A 17,662-nucleotide genomic window follows, 5' to 3' on the forward strand; every position below is an offset into this window, starting at 1 on the left:
ATCATTGTCTACTTCTTTCTGTTTCTTACCATTTCTCTATTCTTGTCTCTTCTGTTTCTTCCATCATAAATTTCATATTTTTATGCATATCCCTCAAAAATCATACTAAAATGTATACATTGCTCAAACATGACAAAAAAATATCATGTTTACTTTGTCTCACTATTGTAACATGAACCCTAGAAGGTACCACACACTCTAAGTAAATGCTCTGGGAGGGATCTGTGGCCTTCCCATCTTGTTAGTTTTAATTTTGAAGCATGGTTTCATTAGATTATAAAGGCTAATCTAAACTCATGCTTTACGCCAGGCTGGTCCTGGTGGCACAGGACAGGTAACCCCTGCACTTATAACATTGAGGCAGGAGGAACACAAGTTTGAGGTCAAATTGGACAGTATAGTCAAATTCTAGGAAGAAAAGAAACAAGCCCCTTAGGGCTAGTAATCTTAAGTTCACTTTACTTTTTTTTTTTCCATAAAAAACAACATGTGAAATCCTGAAAAACCAAAAATAACAATTTCCAGGATTTTCACCATTTGAAAGTCTAGTGTTACACAATAGTAATGAAGACAATATGACATTGGAATCAAGACTGACATACAGGAGGTGGAATACATTGAATAAAGCTGAGATTCTACTAAAAAAATGCATGTATTGATGGATGCATATCTAGATAATAGATAGATAGATAGATGATAGATAGATAGATAGATGATAGATAGATAACTAGAAAGATGATAGAGAGACAATAGATATATAGATGATTATAGAGTTATACAACTCCCCAAGACATAGAGAATAAATGACTATGTAGTGACCAACCCTACTGATATATCTACAATGCAAACTTTATACCTTAATCTCAGAAAATATCTCACAAAAGGGGATGGAATATTGTAAGAGACAAAGAACCACGATGTCTTTTGCTAGTTAGTATCTTTTAGCTATGACAAAAATGCCATGCCCATGAATTCTCAGCAACAGAGTTACCTAACAAGACCTAAATAATGAATACACACATTGACAAGCCAAGGCAGATATGGGAAATTTCACAAGACCTTATAAAAGTATACAAGCAATTAATGGCTGAAAATAGAGAAAGGATCAGTTTATTCCAGGGATAAGCTCCTGAATAAACACACACACACACACACACATACACACACACACACACACACACACACACACACACAAGCAGCACTAAACTATTATTATTGTATAATACATGGTAAAAATTACAGAAGAAGAGGCCATTGATTTGAAAGTAAGCTAGGAGAAAGGGAGGAATTCAAGCAGGACAGGGAGGTATGGAAATGATGTATATGAAGAATTCATAAAATTTTGAAATCAAATAAATTAATAATAAAAAACAAGAAATTTTTACCTTATGGTATTTACATTAGTAGGCTTCCAGTCTCATTTCATGATAGCTAATTTATTCATATAAAACCACTGCTTCTAAATTACAATTAAAAATGTAAAATGCTTTAATTCACTGTTTTGAACAAATTTAAATAAATAACAAAGGAGACAAGGAATAGATTTCCCCAAAGGGATCATAAATATTTGTATAAAATATTTGTACCATAACACAGAAAATTATAGAAAGCTTGAGAGAGGCATTAAACAAATAAGTAAGAAGAAAATTGCAGAGAGCTTTTTTTGTTTAATGAGTGAAAACTTAAATGATATTCTGTTAAGTTCAGGAGGGAAACTTGAGGGAAGCATATCAAACACCTCATTGAGACACGTGGATGATAAGGGGTAGAGCCAAGAGCATGATGTTTGAGGAGTGAATAGACTGCTTGGCTTGCACACTGATTCAGAGAGCTCTTGAGCAACCACAATTCAACTTAAGTCAAGTGACATGGGTGTTAATTCAAATGACCCCAAGTTTGGGAACAAAGGAAAACAATCTTAGTTTTATGGAGATGGGAGATATTATTCTAGCAGAATGTTACATGGATAAACATTTTTGGTATCATATTTCTAGCAGTCTCTTCTACCGTGGAAGAAGCAGAGATACAACTGTGCCCAAGGTTATACCTTACATTAACGACAGAACAGTAGCAGAAACATTCATCTTATTTACAGATGAAAGGACCTGCACCCCCAGAGAACCTATCATCTTTACTGAATGTTATCCTAGCTTCTTCTATACTCATGTGAAGTATTATTGTTACACACTCTTGATACAGCTTGATGCTTTCCCTGAAGCTGTTGATTAATTACCAAGAACCATCAAACTCTACAGTAACATCCCCTAGGCAAACGCTCCCTTCCGGTCTGAAATGACAATCTGGGTGAAGGTCTAGGACACTCCATGTTCTCTGACATTATTGGCTGCAGGGCTCCTCTGCCTGGAGCTGCTTCTGTGGAGGCGGGTTGATTTTAACAAACAAGACACTGCTCCCCACCAGCATGCCTGCTGTTGCTGTTGTTCCCGATTCTCCCAAGGCAGGATCCTCCATATGTTCACCTACCATGGCCCAGGACAGAACTAAATGAGCGAACAAGCCAAAGGGAGGGTCTGCGACCAAAAGAACTTAAGAAAAGATCTGGCATTGAGCCTAATCAGACAACGGAAAAAGGGAAATACTGAGGAATAGAATTTGTATCCTTGAATGCTACTGTGCTGTCTACTGAATTTTCTTTTTGCTCTGTCAAGAAAATGACAAAAGTCGTAATAGAAACACAGCTTTAAGATAAAATATTTCTATCAAATTGTGATCCATAAACCCATGAGGGCTGTAATTAATAACAGTATTAGCCTGCAATGGTTAGAAGCCATGTATCTATGAATATCTTCTGAATTGCCTCTTTAAAAATATGATATCTTTTGGAAACTTTCATGATGGTTCTTAAAACTATTTTATGTACATGGTAACTGTGAAATAACATTATGACTCTGAACATTTAAGTACAAAAAGAGATCAAATAAAATGCATAAAGAAATGACAGTACATCCCGACTATCATATCTGAAATAGATGGGAAGGCATTCCCAGCTATCTCTTAGAACTTCTGGCAAGTGTGTATTAGGGTGAAGCTTCATGTGGACACAATAAGCCAAAGACAACATGCCAGAGTAACCAATAGGTGATCAGGCACGAAGTCGGTCTATTTTAGCTTTTGCACTCACCTTTGACCTCTAAAGAACGTTATCACAATTGTGCTGCAATCTAAGAGTCATAGTAACACAAATAACCCAACCTTCAGAGCTGCAGACAAACCTTCATTTTGCTTTAAAGACTCCCCAACTTTCTCCTGACTCATCTCCCAATAGCTGTAACACGTGTGTGGACGTGGATCTGGTTGTCTACTTCCCATGGACAGAAACATTTCAGAATATTTAACATTTGGTCATTACAAAAATAGAAATGCACATTCAGTTGCACAATGGTCCTTGTCATGATTCTAATGACCTCATAGATGTAATACTTTAATGAATAAAATATCACACTTGGGCTCATACAATGTCCATTTATGAGTGGTCATTGGTAAGATGGTAATTGAGACTCCTTAAGTTTATCACACAGATAACAGTTCACAGCACTGAAAGGAGTTGGGCTGTGAAAAATAAAACTGGCTTTCTTTCTGTAATCCCTCAGAAGGGAAATTGTTGCTACTAATGATAGTTTGGATTCTATCTCAAAGACTGAAATTGGTATATCCTCTTGTGCTTTAAACATGGATGCCTTTTAAACTCTAAACTCTTAAGGGCAAAGACAATTTCTAGTCATTATTACCAGTGCTTATAATGATGCTAGGTATACTGTAGTGTGTAATTTGGATAAATTCTAAGGAATTACAGAGTATCCTACTTTTCCCAAATTTTCTTTCTTTTTTTAATGTTAATTTTTTTATATAAGAGATTTTTTAGTCGTTTTACATATCAGCCAAGGATTCCTCTGTCCTTCCTCCTCTCACCCCGCAGCCTTCCTGCCCAACCCACCCCCCATTTCCACCTCCTCCAAGGCAAGAACTCACCTGGGGAGTCAGACTGGTACATTCAGTTGAAGCAGATCCAATCCCTTTATTCCCTGCACCAAGGCTGAGGAAAGTGTCTTAGCATAGGCCCTAGGTTCCAAAAAGCTGGTTCATGCACCAAGGACAGGTCCTGGTCCCACTGCCTGGGGGCCTCCTAAAAAGTTCAAGCTAATCAACTGTCTCACTTATCCAGAGGGCCTAGTCCAGTTCCACGGGGACTCCTCAGCTATTGGTTCACAGTTCATGTGTTTCTGCTAGTTTGGCTATTTGTCCTGTGCTTTTTCCAATCATGGTCTCGATATCTCTTGCTCATATAATCCCTCCTCTCTCTCACCGATTGGACTCCTGGAGCTCCACCTGGGGCTTGACTGTGGATCTCTGCATCTGCTTCCATCAGTCACTGGATGAGAGTTCTATCATGACAGTTAGGGTGTTCGGCCATCTGATCACCAGATGACTGCTCAGGCACTCTCTCGACCATTGCCAGTAGTCTATAGTGGAGTCACCTTTGTGGATTTCTGGAGACTTCTCTATCACTTGGCTTGATGCTATGTGAAGGAACTATAAGTTAAAACTGGGAAAAAAACTTAACAAAAAAGAAATTGACCAAATCCAGACATTAAATCATTGGAATAAAGTGATAAATTGTCCCTATCCATTGAGTAGATCCATTTCATTAAAAATCATTTTATAAGTTGTTCATTGGCTTCTTGATCTCATCAACTAATTAAAGATGCATTTGTTTTATATATATTATTTAGTGGTTACTGGGCTGTACATTGAGTTCAGAGAGGAAACTGACAGCTGTTTATAGACTCAAGTGTATTATCAGTCATCCAAGTGTAGTAGTTAACTAATGTTAGGAGAGAGAGAATCCGTTTTCTTTATATTTATGTCATCTTAAGTATATGGCCCCACATCCATGTGCATACAGACAATGCCAATTATACTGAGTGGCTTATAAAAACTTAAAGACATAAATTGGGAAAATGAGGACATAGGGGGAGACCCAGGAGGAGGTGAAGCAGAGAAAGCCAGGTTCACATAATTAAATACATTACATTCATGCATTCCATCCCATATATATATATATATATATATATATATATATATATATATATATATATATATATATATATATATATAGAGAGAGAGAGAGAGAGAGAGAGAGAGAGAGAGAGAGAAAGAAGCCACAGATTTATTTTGCTCAGTATCAGTGAAGTAATATACAGAAAACTGTTAAGGGTACTGTGAGAAATATATGTTTAAGAGTAACCTAAAAATATTTCATTTAACATTTGCAACCACAGTATGTGGTTAAGGCTGGAAGGAGTAGACTAGACGCTTGTTCATTATTTTTGAAGCAAATTTTAGCACTGTGTGGTACACATTGTAAGAGTTCAGTAAAACTTACTTCTTTTCATTCTCACATGCTACCAAATGGCCCAAACAACTTGCTTTTTTATTATAATCCATTTTTTAAATTCACACAAGCCAATAAAGTGTCCTTAATTTAATTCGCTGATAAAACTTATTACAGGTTTCACTTGATATTACCACCTGTATTTGTCTAATCTGGGGCTCTATACAGTGGATATAGGAAATACTGGGAATCAATTCCTTCTCAGCCTTACATCACTCATCTACTTTTCCTATTTCAATAATTTTTCTTTATCTTGAGGTTAAACACAAGACCATTCCACACTGTGTATAAAATACTCATTGATCTTTATTTTCTAGCCACAGTCCGTTCACTGTAGAAACAGCAGCTGGCATCCCGTTTTTTCCCTATCTCTCATATCTCTCTTGCTTTCCAATTCTGATCCTAGAGGATGGTGTACTTCATAGATCGTCTCTTTTCTTCTCTTCTTGCTTCAGTGTAAGTATACTAAAACAGCCTAAAATAATCTTCTTGTAGAGCAAATAGTCTTTAGTCTTACATATACCTAAAGATTCATCAGCCTCCTGGCTGCTGGGAGAGCAGACTTGGGCCTTAAGCCCAGCTGTAAGTAATATTATTTTCTGCCTGCTTCATAAGCCTTGTTGTTCTATTACTGAAGGATCCATTCCATTCTGTATTTCCTTTCAGACCCCATGTATAAATACATAAATATTAATTGAATAAATTCTTAGCCCTCTGTAAAGTTAATAAAAAGCTACAGATCTTAGAGGAGAAGGAATAGTAAATATTTAACTTACAGGTCCTTTTTCTTAAAGCAAATAATTTGCTTAATTCAGCATTACCTTTAGCACTTTTAGTACTCATAAAACTTTTATGTGTTTGAGCTGGGGGTGAAGGCACATGCCTTTAACTCCACCAGTCAAGAGGCTGAGGCAGGTAGATCTCTGAGTTTAAGGCCAACCTGGTCTACTTAGGGAGTGCCAGGAGAGTCTGGGCTATGTAGAGAGAAAGTGTCTCAAAAACAAACAAACAAACAACAACAACAACAAATGTTTGCTAACTAATAATTTTATAGGAAGCATCTTATTTAAATGTGATGATACTTGTAATTGAAAGTTATCCTTTGCTGTACATTTAGAATATTTATTAAATATAGAGTTATTGATTATTTCACCATAAATAATTGATCTTAAAAAGTTAATGATATATTGTGATCATTGAAGAGGCTAATTGTTTCATTAAAGATTGTTGAACATATGCAGCTAGATAAATGGTTAAGAGCACTGACTGTTCTTCCAGAAGGCCTGGGTTTGATTTTCAGATACCAGCTCACGACCATATGTAATTTTAGTTCTTGAGGATCTGATGGCCTCTTCTGACTCCACAGGCACTGGACATGCAAGTGGGGAACATGCATCCATCCTGGAAAATTATCTATATAGATAAACATAGATTGCTGAACTCCTTAAAGCAATATATGCTGTGAGTTACTAGAAAGAAGACTTTACATATATTGATAATAAAAATGTATTTCTTGAAATTTAAAGTTGGTTATTTAAACAAAATCACAGTATTATTCATAAATTTCAAGGTACTTCTGAGAACAAGTACACCACTATTTTAGTTAGGATTTCTATTACTATGAACAGACACGACAGCATATAAAGGAAAACATTTAATTTGAGCTAGGTTACAGGTTTAAAAGTTTAGTCCGTTATCATAATGGACAGGAGCATGATGGTGTAAAGGCAGATATGATGCAGGAGAAGAATACAAGAGTTCTATATCTGGTTCCACTGGCAATAGAGAGAAATTGAGACATTGGACCTGCCTTGAGCCCTGAAACTCAAAGCCTACCCCCAATAACACTGCTTCTAAAAAAACCACACCTGCTTCAATAAGGCCACACCTCCTAATCACTATGGGCTTATGGGGGCCATTTTCATTCAAACCACTACATTCCACTCTATGGCTTGTAGCCATATCATAATGCAAAATGCATTTAGTCCAACTTCAAAAGTCCTCATAGTCTATCACAGTATCAGTACTGTTTAAAAGTCCAAAGTTCAAAGTCTCTTCTGAGATTCATGCAATCTATTAACTCTAATCCCCTGTAAAATTTAAAAAAAATTTACTTCCAGATCCTATACTTCTAACATATAATGGCACAGAATATACATTACCATTCCAAAAGGTGAAAAAAAAAAAACAGGGCATAATGAGGAAATGTTGAACCAAAGCAAGACTGAAAACCAGCTGGGCAAACTCCCAAACTCCAAATTCTGCATCTCCATGTCTGATGTCAAAGCCCTCTTTAGAATTCCAACCCCTTTCAACTTTGTTGACTGCAACACCCTTATTTCTCTTGGGCTGGTTCCACTCCCTGTTAGCAGCTCTCCTCAGCAGGTATCAGACTCTGGCATCTCCAATATCTTGGAGTCTCCAAGGCAATCCAGGCTTCTTCTTCACAGCTTCATAAAATGGCCTCTCTGAGCCTCCATGCAGGGACACTCCTGCCGCGTACTTGGCCTTAGCAGCTTTCCTTAAACATAGAGGGAGATTCTATAACCCCCTTTCTTCTATGTTTGACTCTAAAGTCAGAACCACATGGCTGAAGCTGCCAAGTTCTGCTGCTTGCTGGATCTGGAACATGGGCCAATGACATCTTCACCAGCTTTCTAGTTTTGATGGTTTCTTTCATTGCCTAAGCTTGGCTGTCCTTGAACTCGGATATTGTCCTGCCTCTGCCTCCACAGTGCTGGCATTAAAGGCATGCATCACCATACCTGGCCCTAAGCTTTTCTTTAATTAATTTTCACAAGTTGGAAGTTTATTTGGGTAGGGTCTTGTCCAGAAGTCACCACTCCCTTTATTCCATTTAGCGTCAGGCTTTTTCTTTAATCTGGTTATCTCCTTGAACACAGGACTTAATTCCCTTTATACTCCCTAGTATCCTTTTTTTTCCTCAAACTGTACATTTTGTATTTTTCCTTGCTCAGCCTGCCACTTTTCATTACAGATTTGCACAAGCATGGCCATTAATAACTAAGCAATACAGTCAATACTAGGCTCTCTGGAAGGCTCTCTGCCAAAACTATTAACCTTTAATTCTTTAAGATTCAGGAAGATTTTTTTTTTTGGACAAAAGAAGAAAGCAGCCACATTCTTCACCAAAATATTACAAGAGCAGTTTCTAGGCCACATTAATCTCCCCTGAAACCTCTTAAGCCAGGCCCCCATAGTTCAAATCACTCTGCCATGCTCATTAAGTACTCCAAGCTCATACAAGGATCATTAAGTACAAACTTAATACATCCAACTGCTTTTCTAGTCCAAAGTCTCAAAGTGTTCCATCATCCTCCAAAGGCATGGTCTAGCTATTACAACAGTACTCCAGTCCCTCGTACCAACTTCTGTCTTAGTTAGAGTTTCTACTGCTGTGAACAGATACCCTGATCATGCCTATTCTTATGAGGAAATATTTAATTGGTCTGTCCTACAGTTCAGAGGTTTAGTCTATTATTGTCAGAGGTAGAAAGCATGGCAACATACGTGCAGACATAGTGCTGGAGAGGTAGCTGAGAGTTTTACACCTGAATTGGCAGGTAGCAGAAAGTGAGACACTGGCTCTAACTTAAATAGTTGAGACCTCCGAGCCCACCCCCAGTGACACACTTCCTCCAACAAAGCTACACCTACTCCAATAAGGCCACATCACCGAATAGTGTCACTTCCTATGGCTCTGTAATGGACTCCACAGTTTTTGTCTTGTTAACATTTTGTCTTGTGTGTGTATATTTATTTGGCTATAGGTTGGTGGGTTTTTTATTTATTTGCTTATTTGTTCTTTGTTTGGGGGTGGTGTTTTACTTTTTCCCCTTTGTTTTGGTGGGGTTTTTTTTTTTGAGAAGGAAATTAAAGCTGAGTGAGTAGGAGAGGGGAGAAAATCTGGAAGGACTTTTAGGAGAATATGTTTAAAATATATTTAAATTTAAAAATTATTTTAAGTAAATTTAAAAATTATGATAAGTATATAATTAAAACAAAAAATAAAGTGCTAAAATGACTTAGTATTATTAAGAAATGTGCTATTCCTGCTAACTCTCTGTGCTGGTTCCTGTATACAAAATGCATTGTAAGAATGGAAGACAGGAAGCCATTGGAAATGAATATATTCTACTGGCATTCATGTACCAAAGAAAATTACCTAGAATCCATTTGGCTTCAATTTGCATATATGTATGGACTTGTTAAATCTGCCTTTAAGTGGCTTTTTATCTGGTAGCTTGTCAACAATTCTGTGAGAAGAAACAAATACAATAATGAAACATTTGTTTCATAAATCAGAATTGTTAATGCAATTGATAAGCATTTATTGAGGTGATAATGTGTAATAAAAGAAGTCATTATTCTGTAAACATTCTCCATCTGACTTTTAGTGCCTATTTATTATAATGTCTTTTTTATATATGCAACTTTTTTATATACATTTATCTATTTACATTGTTTAACTGAATCAGACTTAGACAAGTATAGGTTAATGTTGTCCCTTTATCTGGGTTCCTCTAATCCTGTTAAAAATAAGTTTTTTGTCGTTTTTTTTTTATTTTTTACTTTTTTTTACTCATTTTACATACCAAGCACAGATTTCCCCCTCTCATCTCACCCTCCGATCCCTCCACTCCTCACCCCACCTTCCCTTCCCCGTCCCATTCCTTCTCCCCTCTTCCCAAAGGGTAAGTTCTGACATGGGGGTACAGCTAAGTCTGGTACATTCAATTCAAGTAGGACCCAGCCCCTTCCTACTGCTTCAAGAGTGAAAAAAGTGTCCAGCCATAGGTAATGAGATCCAGAAAGCCAGCTCACGCACTGGGGATAGATTGTGATCACACTGCCAGAGGCTCCTCAAACAGACCCAGCTACACATCTCTCTCCTATAAGCAGAGGGTCTAGTCTGGTCCCATGCAGGTTCCACAGCTTTTTGTCTAATGTTTGTAAGTTCCTATGGGCTTGGTTAAGTAGTCTCTGTAGATTTCACCATCATGGTCTTGACCCTCCTTGCTCATATAATCCCTCTTCCCTCTCTTTGATTGGACTTGTGGAGCTTGGCCTGGTGCTTGGTTGTGGATCTCTGTACTTCTTTCCATCAGATACTGGATGAAGGCTCTATGATGACAGTTAGGATATTCACCAATCTGCTTACCAGGGTAGGCCAGTTCAGGCACCATCACCACTACTGGTAGTAGTCTAATCTGGGGTCATCCTTGTGGATTCCTGGGAATTTCCCTAGCACCAGGTTTCTCCCTTGCCCCAAAATGTCTTCCTCTATCAAGATATTTTTTTCATTGCTCTCCCACTCCATCCTTCTGCTAGCTCAACCATCCCATTCCCTCATGTTCTTATCCCCAATCTCCTCCCCTCTAATTCCCCTCTATCCCCAGTTTACTCAGAAACAGAGGGGTGAGCTCCTCTGTTTCCCCTTCCCAAGGTGATCCATGTTTAACAGAGCCAAACATGTTCTTACTAAAATGGTGCAATTATTCTAACAATATACTACTTATTTTTCCTACTAACCATTAAGATGTAATAGATATTTTTGCTAATACAGCATGAATAAACAGAGTGAATGACATTTTGAAAGTAATTAACATCATTTTCACAGTTAATATTGTTTTCTACATCATGAGGACGATGCTTTTTGAACTGGCTCCATGTTTTTTGGCATTCCTATTTTATAAGACATGTGTCATTGTCTTGCAACTATCTTCAAAAAATCTGACTTTTACAGTTCAAATTATGCATTTCACATGGAGGTTGTAAATCAATCACAGCATATTTTTATTGAAGATTTAGTCATGCTCTTTATGTCTAGAAATCAGATAATGTAGTCATCATGCTCAGTGGTTATTTTAAAACAAATAACATCACCATTATAACAAGAAATAACCCCAGTCATTTCTCAATTTCATATCTAATTTCACATGTTACTGTCTGGTTCCTTTTGAATAATTTACAAAGATTCTATTATCTTCTAATAATGGAACCTGTAATTTTCCACATTTGATAGCTATCATTCAATTTCAACTATTTTGGGGCAAAGATCTTTCAATTGCCTTCTGTTCTTTAAATAATTTATATTGTAATTGATTTTTGGTGATATTTGAAAGGGAAAATGAACATTTTGTTGTTTCATACATTCCTATATAATCCATAAACTATTTTGATGAAAGTCTGTCATAGAAGTTCTGTGTGTGTGTGTGTGTGTGTGTGTGTGTGTGTGTGTGTGTGCATTATAGTTTTTCATTCATTCATTTTAGTCATTGAACTGTTATCTATGTCTACAAAAATCAAATTACACCTAGGTGGTGAGAAAACTGAGAAGCACAAAACAAATGAGCCCCCTGCTCTAATATTGATTGTGCTTATAATGCATAACACATATAATTACAAATAGTAAAAGTTATCTGAAGAAAAATAGAGACTATCCAAAACCAAAGGAGGCCTGTATTTAGGGAAAGTGACAGGAAACCTGTCTCAGATACCAGGCAAGTGAGGACAACTCATGAGCATGCTTACTGAGAGCAAGAGCACTGTGGAATTCCCAGATTATGAAGCTGCCAAGTGTCTCATCAGAGCCCAATGTGATCCCAGTGCAAACTGAAAAGGTAATGACAGAAAATGTACTTGAAGTATGAACAAAGATCAGAAAACAAAGATTTTGCAGGTATCCTATAGTGTTTTCTTGGTGAAACAATTTCCTCAGGCTCCTTAGTGTTTCTTCCTTAATCCCTGCTCTTGGCTGTTAAAATATTACCACTCTCGGAGCAAGTAGCACTTGGACATATCCCAATCATCTCTCCAGTTTGGACATTGACTGATTGGGTGACAAGTGTGTTAGGTTACAGTCACAGGATGATGGTGTGTCATCTTGGAAGATCATCCCTTTGCTTTGATCCAAGCTGTGTCTAAAACTGACATGAAATAAACAGTATCCTGCTCTCAACAATCAAAAGAGTTCTAAGAACACTTTTATGAGTGTTGATTAAAATTATTTATGTTATATAGTTATCTTGGTCCTGGACTTCTTTAATCTTCTCAATAAACATTGTATTCTCTCCATCCTCCATGTTGAATACACTGGATTGTGTACTTTTTGCTATCTCATATAGAGAATGCTATTTATTTCTTCTTCATCTCCAAAAGACGGAATTATGTCTAATTATCATGTAGTCTCACAGGGTTCACAGGCAAGCCAGTCTGGACAAATGGTATAGGCCTAGATTCTAGTGAGATCATATCTCATAAAACAAAGGACATAACTCCCAAGCTGAGACACCCAAGAAAAACCTCTGGCCACTACATGCACTCTGCACAAAGCATTTGTACTTGCATACATATGAACACACAATGCATGCTCTCACATCTTTAAAACTATTTTTCTCTTTGAAATTCTATTCTATATCATGCAATGTTCAAAGGATCTTTGAGCTTACATATAAGCCCTTTCAATTTCAAATAGCCTTGGCTTTTTAATATAATCTATATTCTTTCTAATCCAATGTTTCTAAAAACAGGGATGTGTAACAGAAGTAAAATTGAAATATTGGATTGATTTCTTTTAAAATATTCATTTTAATCATGTCTATGCATGTTTTCGTGTGAATACTTGCCACATGTGAGTGGCCTTAGAGACTGGAGGTGTAGCATATCCTGGAGCTAGAGTAACAGGCAGTTGTGAGTCACCTGACATAAGGGCTAGGAATCAAAGTCAGCTCCTCCAGAAAAGAAGTACATGTTCATAACTTCAGAGTCTTCGCTTCAGCCCCTGAACTTATGTTCTAGAAACTGAATTTCTTGAAATGGGAATTATTTCTGGAGCTGTCACAGCATTTAACATAGAGGTTTTCCAGAAAATATGATTCAACTAATTCATAATAAAACTGAAAAAAATTCAGTTAATTAGAGTGTAACTATTTTATTTCTAATTCTATATCTAAACCAAAGCTAGTGTCATGTTGCTGTTCTATTTCTGTGAAGCAACATCATGAACAAAGCAATTCTTATAAGAAAGTACTAAAATGAGGGCTTGCTTGCCTTTTCAGAGGGTTAGTCCATGATCATCGTGAAGGGAAGCAGACAAGCATGGTGCTGGGGCAGTGGCTGAGAGTTTTACATCTTGAGAGAAAGATAATAATCCAGGAGTGGGCTTTTGAAACCTTAAAGCCCACTCCCAGCAACAGACCTCCTCCAACAAGGACACACCTCCTAACCCTTCCAGAACTGTCCACCACTTAGGGACTAAACATAGCCAGCCCATGGGGCCATTCTCATCTAAGCCACCACACCTACATATACCTGTATTTATCCCTTTTATCTCTACTTTAATATTTATACCAATACATACATAGATAGATTAATATATGTCAATGCAGTTATAAAGACCCAAATGGAGGTATGTATATTGTCATAGCCTAGTACTTCAATGTACTCATGTGCTAAAGGGTTAATTGTAGATGAATTTCTAAATGGTCTTATTAAAGAAAAAAACATGGAGCTGGATATATGGGTGAAAACTTGGCCTTGAACACGCAGAGATCCTGCTTGCCAAATGATAGGACTAAGGGCATGTGCTACTGTTGCCTGACTTCTTTATTTACTTAAAATGGGTTGCTTTTTCCTCTGATTTACAGGCAATTTTTATATTACAAATATTTTATTTTACAAATAAAATATCACCACATTTCAGCACAAATAAAATATCACGGCAGTTAGTCCTCATCTTTATATCATTTTGAAATTGTGGAAACTTAGAGAGGTATGGCCTAGTGTGTGGTTATCTGAGTTTGCTTTCCTGTTGCTGTGAAAACACCATGACCAAGATCAGCTTTTGGAGGAAATAGTTTATTTCAGTTTGCCTGTTACCATGCACTATCCATGGAAGCCATGCAGTTGTTCAAGTCCAAGACCTGGAGGCAGGAACTGACATAAATAGAATGGAGGAACTTGACTTATATACCTGCCCCCAATGGATTGAGCCTTGCTTTATAAAGTATCAAGAGTTATCCTATTGACATGCCCACAAGCCAATCTTATGGAAGCAATTCTTCAATTGAGTTTTCTTCTTCATAGGTATGTGAAGCTGGTAAGCAAGATTAGCCCTCTAGTCATGTCCTGGGAGGGCTATTTCTCTTTTCTTTCCCTGCCTTGTGGAGGAGGGACTTCATGGGACATGCATTTCTGCCATAATGAAATGTGCCACTGCAAGAATAAGATGTTCATTGAAATTTTGAAGTTAAAAATCACAATAATTCTTTCATTATTTTTAGGATAAATGGATTATCATTGATATGTGCTACAGTAACAAAAATGTTACCAGTAGAGAAATTTTACCTCTAAGTTTTGATATTAAAATATACTCTAAGTGTTTTGAATGTACTACATTTATAATTTCTTAAAAATTAATGATATTCTTAGGCATATACCCAAAGGACACTTGCTGAACTCTGTTCATAGTGGCTTTATTCATAATAGCAAGAAACTAGAAACAACTTAGATGCCCCTCAACTGAAGAATCAAATAAAAAATGGAGGACATTTACACAACAGAGTGTTACTCAGCTGTTAAAAAAATGACAATATGAAAGTTGCAAGCAAAGGGGTGCAACTAGAAAAAAAATCTTCCCAAGTGAGGTAACCTAGATTCAGAAAGACAAGCATGGTATGTGCACATTTATAAGTAGATATTAGCTGTTGTTTTAATAATAAACATGCTACAATCCACAGACCCATAGACATTAAATAACAGAAGGGCTCAAGAGGTGACACATAGACTTGGAGGGTAGACTGGGGAAGATATGGATGGTAATAGGAGGGATTAGACAGGTGGGGAGAAATGGAAGGAGAGAGTACAGGGAGGGACAACTGGCATTAGAGGGCATTTTAGGGACAATAAAGAAACTCATCACAGTGGAAACACACTGGAATCTTCTAGAGTGATCCTAGTGAGGAATTTTAGTAATGGAAGGTACAGAGCCTGAACCAATCTCCTTCTGCAACCAGGCAAGGCTTCTAGTGGTGGAACTGTGACACCGAGACAGCCATAAAACCTTCTAACTACAATCTGTCCTCCCTGCGAGATGTGCTGTGGGCAGCGGTGGCGCAGAACTTGTGGAAGTGGCTAACCAATGACTAGTTTGAGGTCCACACCTGACCCTACCTGGATGACCAGGACCTGGAGCTGGCTAACCCAGAGACCTAGGTTAATCCAAATTCAACCGAAAAAAAGAAAAGAAGGAAGGAAAGAAAGAAAGAAAAAGATTCCTAATGATATTCTGCTGTACTCATAATTCAGTGCCCAGTACAGTCATCGTTGTCAGAGAGGCCACCTCTAGAAAATGATGGGAGTGGATGCAGAGACCCACAACCAACACCAGGCAGAGAGAGAGCCCAGGTTGGCAGTCTCCATCAGATCCGTCCCTTCACAGCTCCAGGAATCATGCAGAAGAGGGGGAGGAGGAATTGTGGGAGCAAGAAGAGTAGACAATACTAGGAGAGCAAGGACCCTGGAATCAACTAAGTTGGGTTCATAGAGGCTCACAGAGACTGAAGAGGCAATTGCTGAGCTTGCATGGGTCAGCATTAGATAACTGTGCAAATACGTCGTGATTGTTGACTTGGTGTTTAGGGAAACTCCTGTCAGTGGGAGTTGGGTTATCTCTGACTCATTCGTTTTCTCTTGTGACTCTTCTTCCTTCTGGGTTACATCATCAAGCCTTGATATGAGGGTTTGTGCTGAGTTTTATTGTATTGTATTGTACCCTGTTTGGTTAATGTCCCTGGGAGACCTGCTCTTTTCTGGGGTTACCTAGAGGTTAGACTTGGAGGAGAGGGGAGGTAGGGGACTACTGAGAGGAGTGGAAGGGGGGAAAGCTGATTTTAGGATGTATGAGATTAGAATAGAGAAAAATTGAAGAATTTTGCATCTTTAACATAATGGGTGTATGATGGTGTTTTCATGTCATTTATGCAACTTAAAGATTTTTTTGAATGCTAAAACTGGATATGGTATGACTCTAATTGCTTCAGAATTACTGGCAGGGAGGGGAAACCGTCCTTTATCATACAGACGCATTTGTCAGAGGACTAATAAAAAGTGGGAAATAGTTTTAGAAAGAAAATGATACGAGTGAAGAAAATAAAAGAAAGAAAACCATATGGTTGACTTGTAAAATACAGATCTTTTGATGCATGACAATAGTTGGTGATTGCTTGCTGTCTGTCTGTCCTGGTTTATTACTCTATCTTTACAATTTTACAACATGTATAATTGAAGTGAATCAATCAACGATTTCCAACACTTCTCAAATAAGAAAAGAAAAAGCCAATACCTCTTGATCCCATGTAACTCTGGTTGGGAAATATCAGACTAAATTCAACTTCTAACACTTCCTTCTTCAAAGGTTTCATTTCTGATGGCCCTAAGAGGACTGAGAATCCTTATGGGAAAACGAGGGCTTCACATTAAAATTTGTGTCTCTGGTTTTTGTATAGGCTGTGGCCAGGTGAGGTTTCCTCCATCCACTACAGCGTGTCTATTTGGTGTCATCTTTATTCTGCCAGTGAATTCTGCAAGCTGGAGAAATAGTCTTCTTCAAAGATGAGAACACCAATTGGTTATCCAATACCCAAATGATGAGTCCTGAAAACATACATATGGGTAACATTGTATAGACTGAGTAGAGTTTAAATATATATATATATTGTGTGTGTGATTCAAGAGAAATTAATCATTTAATGATAGAAGTCATGAGTGTGATGAAGATCAAGAAAAAGTATATGGGAGGTTTTAAAGAAGAGAAGGGGAAAGTAGAAACGATATAAAAGAAAAATAAATTTGCATATGGTAGGAAGAGCAGTAAAAGGGGTGGGTAGAAAATGCTTGAAAAAGAATGTTCTCACAAATTTCATTTGCCCAGGCACTATAAGTACACATATGTTTTGAGGACATAAACACTGATAAAACACAGATATTGCTAAGGTGAATGAGAAAAGAAGTAGGTAAGAGAGCACGAACTCACTCATAATTTTTAAGAAAACATGTTACATGCTTTGGTGGATGGCCACTAAACACTGGGGCTCTGACCAGTGCAACTGCAAGACTATGTTTTGGTTTTGTCTAATTTTAATTAAGTAAAATTTAAAACAACACATTTGATTAGTGTTGCCACATTGAACAGTGAAGATTGGATACTAGCCTCAGTTTAAACTGGTT

This window comes from Peromyscus eremicus, chromosome 5 (assembly GCF_949786415.1).
Source record: "Peromyscus eremicus chromosome 5, PerEre_H2_v1, whole genome shotgun sequence".
NCBI lineage: Eukaryota > Metazoa > Chordata > Mammalia > Rodentia > Cricetidae > Peromyscus > Peromyscus eremicus.